A 14,053-nucleotide genomic window follows, 5' to 3' on the forward strand; every position below is an offset into this window, starting at 1 on the left:
AGGCCTCGGTGCTGGGCCCGCTCCCTGCCTCTCGGGCTGGCTCACCAGCGCTCACAGGCGGCTGGAGTCAGCGGTGGCTGCAAGCGGATTTTAGTCTTGATGGTTTGAGCAGCTCCCAGATAGCCCCTCTCAGGGCCCAGGGAGGCCACTGCGGGGCGCTTTGAAGCGGTGGCCTCTGTGAGGTTGGCCTTTCTGGGCCCGAATAGCTATGGTGGGCAAAAACCCTTCAATTGCTGCTTAAAACAGTGGCTCTCAATCAGGGGTACATGTACCATTGGGGGTAGGCTGAGGTCTTCTAGGAGCTACATCGACTCATCTAGATATTTGGGGCAGGTCTTCACTACGGGGGGTCGATTTAAGATACGCAAATTCAGCTACGCGAATAGCATAGCTGAATTCGACGTATCGGAGCCGACTTACCCCGCTGTGAGGACGGCGGCAAAATCGACCTCCGCGGCTCCCCGTCGACGGCGCTTACTCCTACCTCCGCTGGTGGAGTAAGCGCGTCCATTCGGGGATCGATTGTCGCGTCCCGACGAGACGCGATAATTCGATCCCCGAGAGATCGATTTCTACCCGCCGATTCAGACGGGTAGTGTAGACCCAGCCTTGCCTAGTTTTACAACAGGCTACATAAAAAGACAGTACAAATTAAAATTTCATACAGTGACTTGCTTATACTGCTCTATATACTATACACTGAAATGTAAGTACAGTATTGCTATTCCAATTGATTTATAATTATATGGTAACAATTAGAAAGTAAGCAATTTTTCAGTAGGATTTTGCTGTGACACTTGTATTTTTAAGTCTGATTTTGTAAGCAAGTAGTTTGTAAGTGAGGTGAAACTTGGGGTACATAAAATAAATTAGATTCCTGAAAGAGGTAAACTAGTCTGAAAAAGTTAAGAGCCATTGGCTTAAAAGACTGTGCCCCATCCCATCAGCCCCAAACCTGGCTTCAGCATGCACCTGTGGGTGATCTCTAGGTTGCAGTTCCCAAGGAAGGACCCAGTCCGTTTAGTAACACAGGTCACACTCTGCACTCAATCCCAGTTGAGAAAGGCCTGTTTGAGATATCCACACCAGGAGTAAAAGCCCTGCACAGCACTCTCTCTCCCTCTGAAAAACCTCATCTCCCACTTTCAGGCTGGTTTGGAACAATGAAAACTGTTGACCAGTAGGGGAGGTTTGTGAGTGAGGGAGGCCAAACTCTCCCAGGAGCAGAACCTAAATTAGGGAACTCCCACAAGAGATAAGAATGACCCTGTGGCTGGCCTCCTTCAGAATTTAGTGCATAACATTCATGTCTTTAATTTCTATCAATGAGCTCCTCTCTCACACACATAAACATACCCATTGATGAAATGCTGTGAGTTGCACCCAGTTTGGCCCACGTAAGTGCCAATTTTCACTACAAGTGTGATAGCACTTGGTTGTCTGGTATGGCTAGAGGAATCTATGATCTAACACTTTTTGTTTGTAGAGTTAAGTGGGTCAAAGTTACAGGACCATGCTCAGGGGTGGCCCTAGACTAACTGCCAGCAACTGGTGCCCTAGGAGAACCATGCAATTGGTGCCCCCACCCCCAAACCCCAAGGCAGATCTAGGCTGAGGTTTTTGGTAAACTGGGAAACATTTTGCCCCTTTTTTCCTTTTAATGTATTTTAAGCATTTTTTTTTAAACAGAGGCTTAATTATTTGGTTTGTCCATCCATCCGTCTGTCCAACCAATGTTTCTGAAATAAGATAAAATAGAGACACGAAATTTTCAGATTAGATTTGTACACGACAGCTAGATGATATTTCAGTCTGATTTCAAATGAAAATGCATTAAAAATGTTAATTATAATTTTTATTATTACAAATCCAAAATCATCCATTACGCTATCCTGCTTTAACTGCTATTATCACCACATCCAATACAGAAAGAAATAAGAAAACTTTTCAATGAACTTTAACCCGTATTTACAAAACACTCCAAATAAAAAACACTCTGTGCTGTTAAAACATGACTTTTCTTGCTTTAAGTTTTGAAAATTCAGTCACTAGTTCTTTTAGATCCAGTTTTCCAGCTATATCATGCTCTATTGACATTGTGGCAAGTCCTACAAGTCTCTCTTGCACCATTGTTGAACGCAGATATGTTTTTATTGATTTTAACTTTGAGAAGCTACGTTCCCCACTAGCTACAGAAATTGGCAAAGTTAAAAGAATGCATAGAGCTGTAAAAATGTTTGGAAAACTGCATTTATTTTCACAAACAAACTTCAGTACTTCTTCAGGAGTGGAATATTTCTTAAGTCATCTTGAAAAAGTCTGAAGCTCACTACACAAATCTGTGGCATCAATGTCTTTTGAATTTTCATGAGTCAATGCCAGCTCCAGTTTTATATGAAATTCTCTTATCTGTTTTACTGTTTTCTTTTGCAAGCTGTGGATATCATATAGAAAGCCAAATACTGACTATAGCTGCTGCATCTGTCGAAATCTTTCGTCAACCGAGTGAATAGCAGTACCAAGGACTGCAAAGTAGAAATTCACTTTGAACCTTTGTTTTGGGTTCTGAATGGGAGTGTCTCGTCCTTCATACTAAAACTGCTGCCAAATGCGAACTGGCTCTGGTTCAAATTCTGTCAGAAAGTCTATTTCTTCAACAAGTTCGAGAGAATCTACCAGTGTTCTTTCGAACCCTTCATCACATCTGAATTCCTCCAGAATATTTTTAGTTTGCTGCAGTTTTTGATTAGCAGAATGTATGTTCAGGTTCTTTCCTGAAGCTGCTTACAAGCGAGGTTAATCTTGAAAAGGATATTATACCACAAAATGAGTGAAGTCACAAATTTGAACTTGAAAAGGCCATTTGCAAGAGCTTCTGCAGCTGAACATGCCATATTGCCAGATGATCCAGTAAAGGTAGTATCATCAGAAATGTCAGTTAGGGCATCATAAATGTTTTGAAGTTCATAGTGAAGAGGCCTCAAAGCATCAATGAGATTCTCCCATCTTGTCTGACTAAGTGGTTTCACAGTTATAAAATTCACATGGTGAGTCAATCTCCCAACGGTGTGTTGATCCTGAGAAAAACACATAAACACGTTGCACCAGGTCAAAGAAACTGCTTGCCTCCAAACAGCATCTAGCAGCATCACTGACAACCAAATTCAGAGAATGCGCACTGCAAGGAATGAAAAAAAAAAAAAGGGCCCTAGGATTAGTTTCCATCATTCTCCTTTGCACACCATTGTCTTTACCCTTCATATTACTCCCATTATCATAGCCTTGGCTATGTAAGTTTTCAACAGATAATGACATTGTTTCAAGTTCTTGTAGAATAGTTTCATTCATAAATGCTCCAGTCGTCTTCTTCAGTGGTACGAAACCCAAAAAATGTTCCTTTATGAGCACTTCAACATTATTGTCATCTGCAGACTTTTCCATATCCACAAACGAATGATCATCATCATTTGTTCAACATGACTCACATCTGGTGTACAGTCCAGTATTATTGAAAGTATTTTGCAGAATAGGCAGCTTCTATAATTTTCTTTTTAATGGCATTTGCTAGGATTTGAATCAGTTCATTCTGCATATTTTTTCCTAAGTAATGAACCCGTGTTTCATGATCAGTTATTTTACGTAGATGCTCCATCATGACTGGATCAAACAAAGCTAGGTATTCAACAAATTTTAAAAAGTTTCCATTATCTGTAGTGTATAATTTTTCATTTCTATCGCGGCCGTGGAATGCTAAATTTTGCCCACCGAGCACCAATCAGATGCTCTAATATTTGTTGCCAATATTCTTCTTTTTCCTTGATCACACGTACATTTTCTTCATCGATAGTTTTTCCTTTTTTCAATCATAATTCAAGTTCTTTCCAATTCTGAAAATATTACAAATGTTCTGTACTTCTTTCATGTGAAGAGAGAATTGAAGATATGTTTTTCCAGTCCTTCGAACCATTTTCAGTAAGTGATGTACCAATTGCTTGATTTCTAAACAACTTGCAGCAAAAGCAAAACACAGAGTCCTTCAACACTGAATATTGTAACCAGTTTTGATGAATTTCTTCCCCATTAATAAGTTTCTCTTGTAATCCTGAGCAGAGAATTTTCTTTTATTTCCATCCTTAGGGAAGGGAAATTCATGAACTTATTCGGGTCCATGTTCCACAAGAATTTGCCGCACACTGTTATCACATCTGGGCCAGGAAGCTGGGTCCCCATACTGTAACTTGTTTGTAACTTCCTCATCCTTTCTTCCTTCTACTTCATTTACTTCAATTTCTGCATGTCTCTCTGAAGGTGAATAAATTTTCTCCACTTCCATATTAGTCTGATGCTGTGAGCTGCCTTCATCTAGAAGTAAGTTTCCATCATCTTGAGTTTCCAAACTGCTTCCATGCGGATGTGAGCTAACCTCCTCTCCAAGTAAAATTCCTTCATCTGGATGCTGCGAACTGCTTCCATCTTTATTTGGATTAAAGAGAAGACATTTCAGGAAGGATCCCTGCTGTTTTGCTTGGTCCCTTTTCTTCTCAGCCTTTCATTTACGATACTCATCTCCTGAGGGTTTTATTTTTCCTCTTTCTGCCATAGGGCATTTGAATATTGTTATGTACTGTGCTCCCGACTGTAAGCATTATAGCGTTAAGGATGGCTGACACACCCACCACATGGTTGGCAATTTAAACCACATTGCAGCCATCACAACACGCCTTTTCATTGCTTAAAGGTTCAATGATTAGTAACATATACTCACTTACTTATTAAAACAGTTAGTTTCAGCGTTTACACTGAAACAAAATTACCTTTTTTGACGTTATAACCCGACACCGGTTCTTTGGAAAGTAATTCCCTTCCTCATGGTTACCCGCTTGGAGTGTGACATCATCACTTTCGTAGTCTATTATGCGTTAACGCTGTTACTTTTCTTTTAAGGACCTTATTTATTACATGTGAACCAGTTATAACGAAGAAAAGTTCATCATTATACAGCCTTAAAGATACTCACATTTTGGATTTATAATGCTGAAAGACATTATTCTTTATTCTTTGGCACCAAGAAACACAATTTTCCATAGTATTCGCTCAATTCTTAACTATCTACCTGCAACGTGTGTTAAAATGACCGTTTGACATGTATCAACTCGCGATATCTCCACTCTACATGAATTTCCAGCTATGCAACCTTGATGTATATTCGAGTTAGGTTTCATTAGCATTGTAGCTGTTGCCGCTGGCGGATGTGTTTCATTGTGGCTGAGTTATTGCATATCAAAATTGTGGCGTGGGTCATCTTGGCCTGTGTCACAAATTGAAAAATAATCTCGCTAAAATATTATTTATTTTTGCAGTAAATAAAAGATTTGACATATTAATAAATGATCAGAGGTGTAGAGAAATTAATTATAATTCATATTCCCTCTGTACGCGCACAGGAATTGAAATAATGTCTTTTTCTTTATTTTATTTGTATTTTTTCATCTTTTTCACTTTTTTTTCATTTTATTTGATTTTTTCCTTGAATTTGGCGCCCCATTTAACTCGGCACCCTAGACGACCGCCTAGTTCACCTATATGGACGGGCCGCCCCTGACCTTGTTGCAAATAAAATTGTATTAAAGCATGGATTATCCTAATCATGGCAAACAACTATGCTCTGGGAATTTGACTTGCCTTGTAACCAGGCCTTGCAGTGACCCCGGGATCCAGCCCAATCTCACTTTTCAAGGGTTACAAAAAGTATTTTGTTGAAGTTTTTTTATGCCTTGTATTTCTTCATAGCTATGCTAATTCTCAGAAATTACAATGTATAAAAAGACTGCAACAAAATAGCTCTTCAATTCATAGCTCTGGCAAGTGTAAATTTCTAACTATACAGGGGCATCCGGGCAGGTGTACTTATTAGAAAAAATATCGCTGTTGAAGCAAAATAGCTGTAGTTTATCTTGAAGTCCCTAGGCTCCCTGTAACTACAAGTACAGATTCAAGTAGTAAGATAAATTAGTTAGGCTTAGAAAGGTTAGATTTGTACTGGTAAATGTCAATAAACATTAACTTAACACATACAAATGGATGAAAATATATTTCCATCAATAATAATATAATTTAGAGATGGGTGGGGTGCATTAACGCACGGACCCATAGGGCCTGTGCCCAGGAGTCCTGGCCAATTTGGGGGGCCCAGGAGAGCCGGAACCTGTGTAGAATGGAGGTGGGCTACCAGCACCGGAACTGTGGCTCCACCTGTGCTCCTCCTCTTCCTCTGATGCCCCATCCCGTGTTCCTCTACTTCCCCCGCAGGCCCTGGCCAGGCTGAAAGCTGGAGCCAGGCCAAGGTAAGAGCTGCTCAGAGAGCCTGGGCCACTGTGGGGAGTACTAGACCCTCCACTTCCTCTGGGTGGAGAGGCTGGGGGGCCCAAGAGCAGCCCCCCAGCCTGTGTCTCTACCCACCAGGGCACGCCACCCAGGGCAGGTGGAGGGTCCAGGGCTCCCCACAGTGGTCCAGGTTCCCTGAACGAGTCTTAGGGGCCTCGGGGGGGGGGAAAGCAGGAGCAGGGCCCCATGGTGTGTGTGTGGGGGGGGCTAAGGTCCACCTGAGCCCTCCCACCACCAGGAAGAGGCTGGTGCTGTTAGCAGAGCCTGCACTTCGCAGCGGGGTAGCTTTATCAGCTCCCCTGTTGCAAAGCACAGCTCCTGCCGCCACCACTCCACATCTGCCCAAGGCTTCACCCATGTTAAAAAGCAGGTAGGCATGGCCCTCCCATTTTTAAAAAGGGGGAGGCATGGATGCCCCCAGTTCCGGCACCCCTGATCCTCCATGGTGTGGGGGGTCCAAATATTATTTGTGCCCAGGGCTCCAATAAATCTTAATCCGCCTCTGGAGATAGGCAAAGTGGGAATAGATATGTTTGAGAATTTATTACAGTTTAATTTAAGATATTTACTTTGTGTATTGTGACATGTGATGTTGACAATTTGTGTTTTATTAGTAATAAAGTTTAACTTTTTATATCTCAATGTCTACTATCATTAAATTATTGTTTGGCCCCAGCCCCATCTGACCCCTGATAATTTCCTGCAACTGTGAAAATTTAAATTGATAAAAATAAAAAATTCTTAAAACCCATAATTATGTGCAACTGGGAAAATTTAAATCAATTAATGTAGAAATTTGTTTAAAAATAAACCTTGATATCCATTGAAGTTATAAAAAAAATTCATATTCTGTCAGGCCTAATTAGACTTCAGTGCAGTTTACTATGTGTAAGTCTTTCAGATGAGATTTTAAGAATGGAGGTTCTGTTTGTCGTATGTGGACATTAAAGATCCCATTATTCTATTATTGAGAGATGGGGTTAGCCTCAGTATCTCTGGCCAAAAGTCACTCCTTCCACCTTTGTGCAGCATGCTATATACCACACTTTATACCAGAGGTAGCTGCATTTTGTTGGGGGAGTACAGTATGTTTATAGCACTTTGGGCTATTTCAGGATTAAATCCTCTCTAGGATTTCACTGTAATGTCTGGGTTCTCCAAAGAAAATGTTTAAACATGAACAAAAAATTGTTTAACTGGAATTATGCAGTCCTAGAGTTTGTAAAATCTTGTGCTTACCAAGCATGAATTTTGGATCTAAATTGAACTGAAGTGGTCCTTATAAAGTAATGGAGCACCCCACTTACACCTTGCTCACATTTTTCTTCTCTTTTATATGTATCATTTTAGTAATATATATATATATATATATATATATATATAAAAAATCTATTGAGGCCAGGAGTGGAAAGCAGTAGAGGTATGCTCAGATGTCTAAGAGCTATAACCCTGGTATTAGAGCTGCATGGAAATTTTTCAGTGGAACATTTTTCTTTTGGAAAATGCCAAGTTGTAACCAAAATGTTTTGCAGAAACATGTAATCTTTGATGAAAGTGCATTTAAAAAGAAAAATTGAAAAAAAAAACATTTAGGACTTTTTGGAACAGAATGTTAAATTTTCTGTCTCAAAACTACTTTTTGTTTCAGTTTTTTGTGTATGTTATAAAGCACAAACTACCACTTATCGTACATGGGTAAGGGTGCCAGATTTTTTGCTGCTTTGCACATACTGACCTTTTATATAAATGCTGCTTTGATCTTTCTTGTTATGGTGCACAGTAGAACTTCAGAGACCAAGGGCCTGATTCTTATTTATGTGAATGCCCTGGTACGCTGCTCTTGACTTTTGTGTAAATGAGAATCAGGCCCCAATATTTAGAATGTGCTTTCAGAATATTTAATTGTATGTTTATACCACAGTGATTGGGAGGTGAAAAAACTAAGTAAGTATCACAAACACCTCTTACCTTTCCCTCTTCTCCATTCCATTCATACTAACCTATATGTTGCACTTTTTGGAACACACAAGGGCTAATTCTCTACTGCCTTTTACCTGACGCAATCATTTATACCTATGCAAACTGAGTGCAAATTTGGTGTAAAGTGCTACCAAATCAGAATGTTAACATTTTACATCTAACACGTGTAAGTGATTGCACATAGTGCAAGGCAGAGGAGAATCTGGCCCTCTATTTGTTCCTACACCAGAAGTGGGCAAACTATGGCAGGACCCTCCTGCCCGGCCCCTGAGCTCCTGCCCTAGGAGGCTAGCACCCAGTCCCTCCCCTGCTGTTCCCCCTCCCCCACAGCCTCAGCTTGCTCCGCTGGCGCAATGCTCTGGGCGGCGGGGCTGAGAGCTCCTGGGGCAGCGCAGCTGCAGAACTGAGGCTTGACCGGGTGCTTTGTGCTGCATGCTGGCATGGCTGGCTCCAGCCGGGTGGCGCGGCGGCCTGTCCTGGTGCTCTGGGTGGCGCGGCTGTAGCTCTGCCAGCCACCGGTGTTCGAGGCAGCATGGTAAGGGGGCAGGGAGCAGGGGGGTTGGATCAAGGGCAGGGGAGTTTGGGGTGGTGGTCAGGGGGCAGGGGTGTGGATAGGGGGCGGGGCAGTCAGAGGGCGGGGAACAGGGGGGGTTGAATTGGGGCAGGGGTCCCTGGGGGGCAGTCAGGAAGGAGGGGGGATTGGATGGGGCGGCAGGGGTTCTGGGGGCGGTCAGGGGACAGGGAACGGGGGGTTAGATGGGGCAGGAGTCCCGGGGGGGCTGTCCAGGGGCAAGAAGCAGGGGGGGGCAGATAGGGGGCAGGGCCGGGCTACGCCTGGCTGTTTGGGGAGGCACAGCCTCCGCTAACCGGCCCTCCATACAATTTTGGAAACCCGATGCGGCCCTCAGGCCAAAAAGTTTTCCTGCCCCTGTCCTACACTATACTCATCAGCCCGCCTGTCCTTCAGTAGCGATAGTGTAAGGCTATGTTTTAACTTCAGAAGTGTGTTTTTACATTGAAATATCTAACTCGAGATAGCTATTGCCATATAAAATCCTAATGGAGAGAAAGGGGCTGTAGTTTTAAGCTCCATGTGGCTAGTCAAGGTAAATCCAGGTGGGAGTATAGAGTTGACTAGTGCTCTAATTCTAGGAGGAGGTCCCCCTTACTACTTTTAGGGGTTACTTCATCTCTTTCTTATGTCCACCACATTTCTCACTGCTGTTTAGCTTGAAGCAAGCCACTTGACATTCAGGTCCCCTCTACTTTTTTCCCATAATTTGAGCACTGGAGTTGACCTCGATTAGATAGATTTAGGTAAAACCTACTGTGCCTTGTCTCACTAGGATTTTACATTGCAGTAGCTAGCTCAATGTAAAACACACATGGATTTATGGAAAATAGGTCTTGTCAAATTAACTTGATTTTTTTTTCAGATATGACAAGTTTGGTTGATAAAGGTAATAGTGTTGATTAATATACTTAGATATCTGTGAGGCATTTGACTTGGTAGCACATAACATTTTGATTAAGAAACTGGAACGATATCAAATGAAGATTTCACACATTAAATTAATTAAAAACTGGCTAAATGATAGGGCTCAAAATGTAATTGTAAACAGACAGTCATCATTCAGTGGGCGTATTTCTAGTGGAGTCCTGAATGTATCAGTTGTTGGTGCTGTATTATGTAACATTTTTAGCAAAGACCTGGAAGAAAGCAAAATCATTAATGATAAAGTTTGCAGGTGACACAAAGTTTGGGCGAGTGGTAAATAAGGAAGAGGACATGTCACTGATACAGAGTGATTGGGATCACTTGGTAACCTGGGCTCAAACAATGTGCATTTCTAGACAGCCAAATGTGAAGTCCTACATTTAGTAACAAAGAATTCAGCCCATACTTACAGGATAGAGGACTCCATCTTGGGAAGCAATGACTTAGAAAAAAGACTTCTGGGGTCATGGTGGGTAATCAGGTGAACATGAGCTTCCTGTGCGATGCTGTGGCCAAAAGGCCTACCGTGATTCTTGGATGAAGAGAGGTTATATTACCTCTGTATTTGGCACTGGTGTGACCAGTTCTGGTGTCCACAATTCAAGAAGGATATTGACAAATCAGAGAGGGTTCAGAGAAGAGCCACAATAGCGAACAAAGGATTAGTAAACATGCTTTATAGTGATAAAATCTGGCCCAAATATGGTTATTTGTGGCTAGGGACTGTATCTTTCTGTGTTTGTACAGTGCCCAGCACAATTTGGCCCCAATTCTGGTTAGGTTCTTTGGGCACTACTGTAATATAAAATAGCAATAAATAAAAACAGGATAAAAAGCACTTAAACTTAGAGGCAAAACACCCTGAAAATTCTGATGTGAATATCCTTTTAAGCCTCCACTCCTTTAGTTGTCTGATGATAGCACTTTGTTTTCTACCAAATGATCTTCTTCCTAATTAAATTATTTAAATCCATCTCTCACCAGACAGAGAAATTATTCACACTTCGTCCCAGGGATGATTACATTTGAAGGGCTTATCTATTGTTTAGTAAACATCTTTTTTTTTCCCTGATGTTCTTTTGAAAAAAACTATATACATTAGTCTAGAAGACATCAAAGTTATTCCATCAGAAGCAGTGCTGTTGGCAGTAGAATTGCTTTGATGAACATGAAGCATACTAAATCTCCCAACAGGAGAGATACTGCAGGCATAACAACCATGTCGATAAAACACACAGGAAATCTTAAATGCTAAAATAAATGCAGTGGAAGTAAAAATATAAGATCAGGAGGAGCTGCCTTCTTTCACCCAGCCGCAATTGGAGGAGCAACCATATTGCTACATGACTTTTTTTTTAACAATATATGGGCTTTACTCATTTGCATTGTCCTGTTGACTTTGAGGTAGCTTGTGAATAAAGTGAGCAGGATTTGGTCCATGATTAAAAAAAGCTAAAAGAAAAAGTGGTATAATCTTTTCTTTCTTCTACATGCTGAAGCTTGAGAGAATCACTCAGGCAGGAGGATGGGTGTGAGAACCTTAGGAAAGATGCATTCTCAAGTAAAAGTTTTTGATCTAAATAACTTTGATGGGGGGCGGTAGGGAGGGGAACATCTTGCACATTTGGACTGCTTGTTTTATTGAAAAATATCTGGATAAGCCAAATGTAGAGAAACAGTATATTTAATGCAGTAAATTTTATATTTACAGTGGCATAACCATCCAGTTGCATGCACACCTCGTAAAAAATGCTAGTAATTTTGGAGGTCTCTGCTACACATCTGGGCCCATCCTGCAGAGGAATATGCAAATATGGACTCATGCGCATGCAGAGTCCTATTGAAAACAGCTGAACTCTATGTGGGCATAAGGATCCTCATTTGCAGAGATCTTTTCCGGATTGCGCCCATGGTGGCGGGTGTGACGTTATCTGATTAAAATATGACCATATAGCTCATTGTTGCAACCACTGTTATATATTTACAACAAATCTGGTGCATGTGGCATGTAAGATGTCTATGAAAAGGTTATGATTTGCTGGTTATGATTATGCTATCTGTATGCATGTATCATTTTTGTATTTGAAGTTATGAGTATTGGCTCTATACCTGGATTTCAGGTTTGCTCCTGGAGTAACGCTCACAAGGTAGTTAGCCAGCACATCTTGGAGGGACTATTCAAATTGAGTGGCCCATCAAAAGGACACTTAACTCACAATGGACCATGGGAGATGCCCATCTACACTGAGTGGACTTTCCTGTGGACTTTCCATCTGAAGTATAGGTAATGGCTTCCTGCAATGACTAAGTGAAATTGGGCATGGACATGTGACTTGCCCTTGTGACTCCAAACTCTAATCTTTATCCTGTAATTTTCCACTAGCTGTACTAAGGGTTTTGTTTGGAACAATGGGTTTCCCTCCACATGTCAGAAGCTATAAAAGGCCCTGGAAACACCTCCATTTTGCCTCTTTCCTGCTCAAGCCTCTGGACTATGGACTTATACTAATGGGAGCATTCTAACCAAGGGACTGAAGTCCTTCCAATGATTTGGAAGCAGCCAGAGACTTGACTTAAGCCAGCCGCTTATTCCATCACTGCTACAAGCCTGAACCAAGAACTTTGCAATTAATGTATGTATTTGATTCCTTTAACCAATTTTAACTCTCACCTTTCTTTCTTTCTTTTTATAAATAAAGCTTTAGATTTTAGATACTAAAGGACTGGCATCAGCGTGATTTTTGGATAAGATCTGAGTTATATATTGACTGGGGTGTTTGGCTGGTCCTTTGGGATCAGAAGAACCATTTATTTGATGAGACTGGTTGTAAAGAACCACTCAAGGATTGGAATACCTAAGGAAGCTGCTTTTATGACTTCTTGTTAGCCAGTGTGGTGAAACAGAAGTTTACTTGGGAGAATAACCTCTAGTTTTGGGGTGTGTCTGCCCAATTTCTCAGCAGTTTGTCCTGAATTTGGTATTCTCCGTTGTGACCCACAAAGGCACGGTAACAGTGGGTATTGAGGACGGGGAGGCTAAACCTCCCCAAACAGCCAGGCATGGCTCCGCCCATGCTCCATGATGAGGCCCTCTCCTGCCTCCTGCTGTTCCCCTGGGGCCCCAGCCCAGTCTGCTCTTCAAGTGGGCTGGGTCTGGGGCTAGGGCAGGCCAACCAGCAGCTTGGGACTCGGGGTGGCTGGGGACGGTGCTCGGGCTGCCTGGCATTTGGGCCGACCGGCGCTCTGGGGTTAAGGAGTGCTTGGGTGCCTGGCACTCCAGGGCTGTGGGTGCTGGGGCTGCCCAGCACTCAGGGGGCGGGCAGACCAGCCTGGCGCTCCGGGGGCACTCGGGCAGGCTGGCTGGGGCAGCCCAGCTGGGACAGCACGGGATTAAGGCTGGGGAGCCGGTGACTGGGCTAGCTGGTGAACCGGTGGGGGGTAGGGGGGAGAGGGGGCTTGGGGCTCCAGCGGGGGAGGAGGTAGAAGGGATGGGACCTCAGGCAGAAGGGGCAGGGCGGGGGGCTAGCCTCCCCAAATGGGCGGTTCACATGCCACCCATGATTGTGCCTTGGTGTTTGGAAGGTTTAAAGTATGACATTTTTATTTATTGTTGTAGCACTAGGAGCTTCTGTCATGGACCAGTGTATAAACACATCATAAAAAGATGGTCCTCTGCTAAAGGATTTACTAGTATGTCTCAGCTGGATTACAACTGGATAAAGTGGTAACAATGCTAGGCCCATTTGAAGGCTTAATAAATCCAGCACAAAAACAGATTAGAATGAGTCTCTACGCACTTATGGTCTCCATGACAGGTACCCACAGAACATGGAAAATCAAGCTGCATGAATAACTGGTGTGGCTAATGAAGCCAGATTTTTTCCCTCTCTACAAGGAAAACTGCAGACTTAGATGCGGTAATGTTAATCCTGCAATGTTAACTATGTTGGTGAGGATGGTATAGGCCAACTATACCTTGCAGCTAATTAGCATGATCTTGGACCTTTATCCGGTATCTATCACCTGGGGGTTAGAATGGAAAGATAGTGTGCCTCCCTATCCCATGGTGCAAATGAATAAAAAAAGGAGAAGAGAAGAAGAATAAAGTAAACAGACAACAGCTTTTATTTAAACAAATAACTTAATAAGAAACAATAGTGAACTGTAGTTTGACAGTTTGGGTTTAAAATC

The sequence above is a fragment of the Malaclemys terrapin genome, chromosome 5 (assembly GCF_027887155.1).
Source record: "Malaclemys terrapin pileata isolate rMalTer1 chromosome 5, rMalTer1.hap1, whole genome shotgun sequence".
NCBI classification, from domain to species: Eukaryota; Metazoa; Chordata; order Testudines; family Emydidae; genus Malaclemys; species Malaclemys terrapin.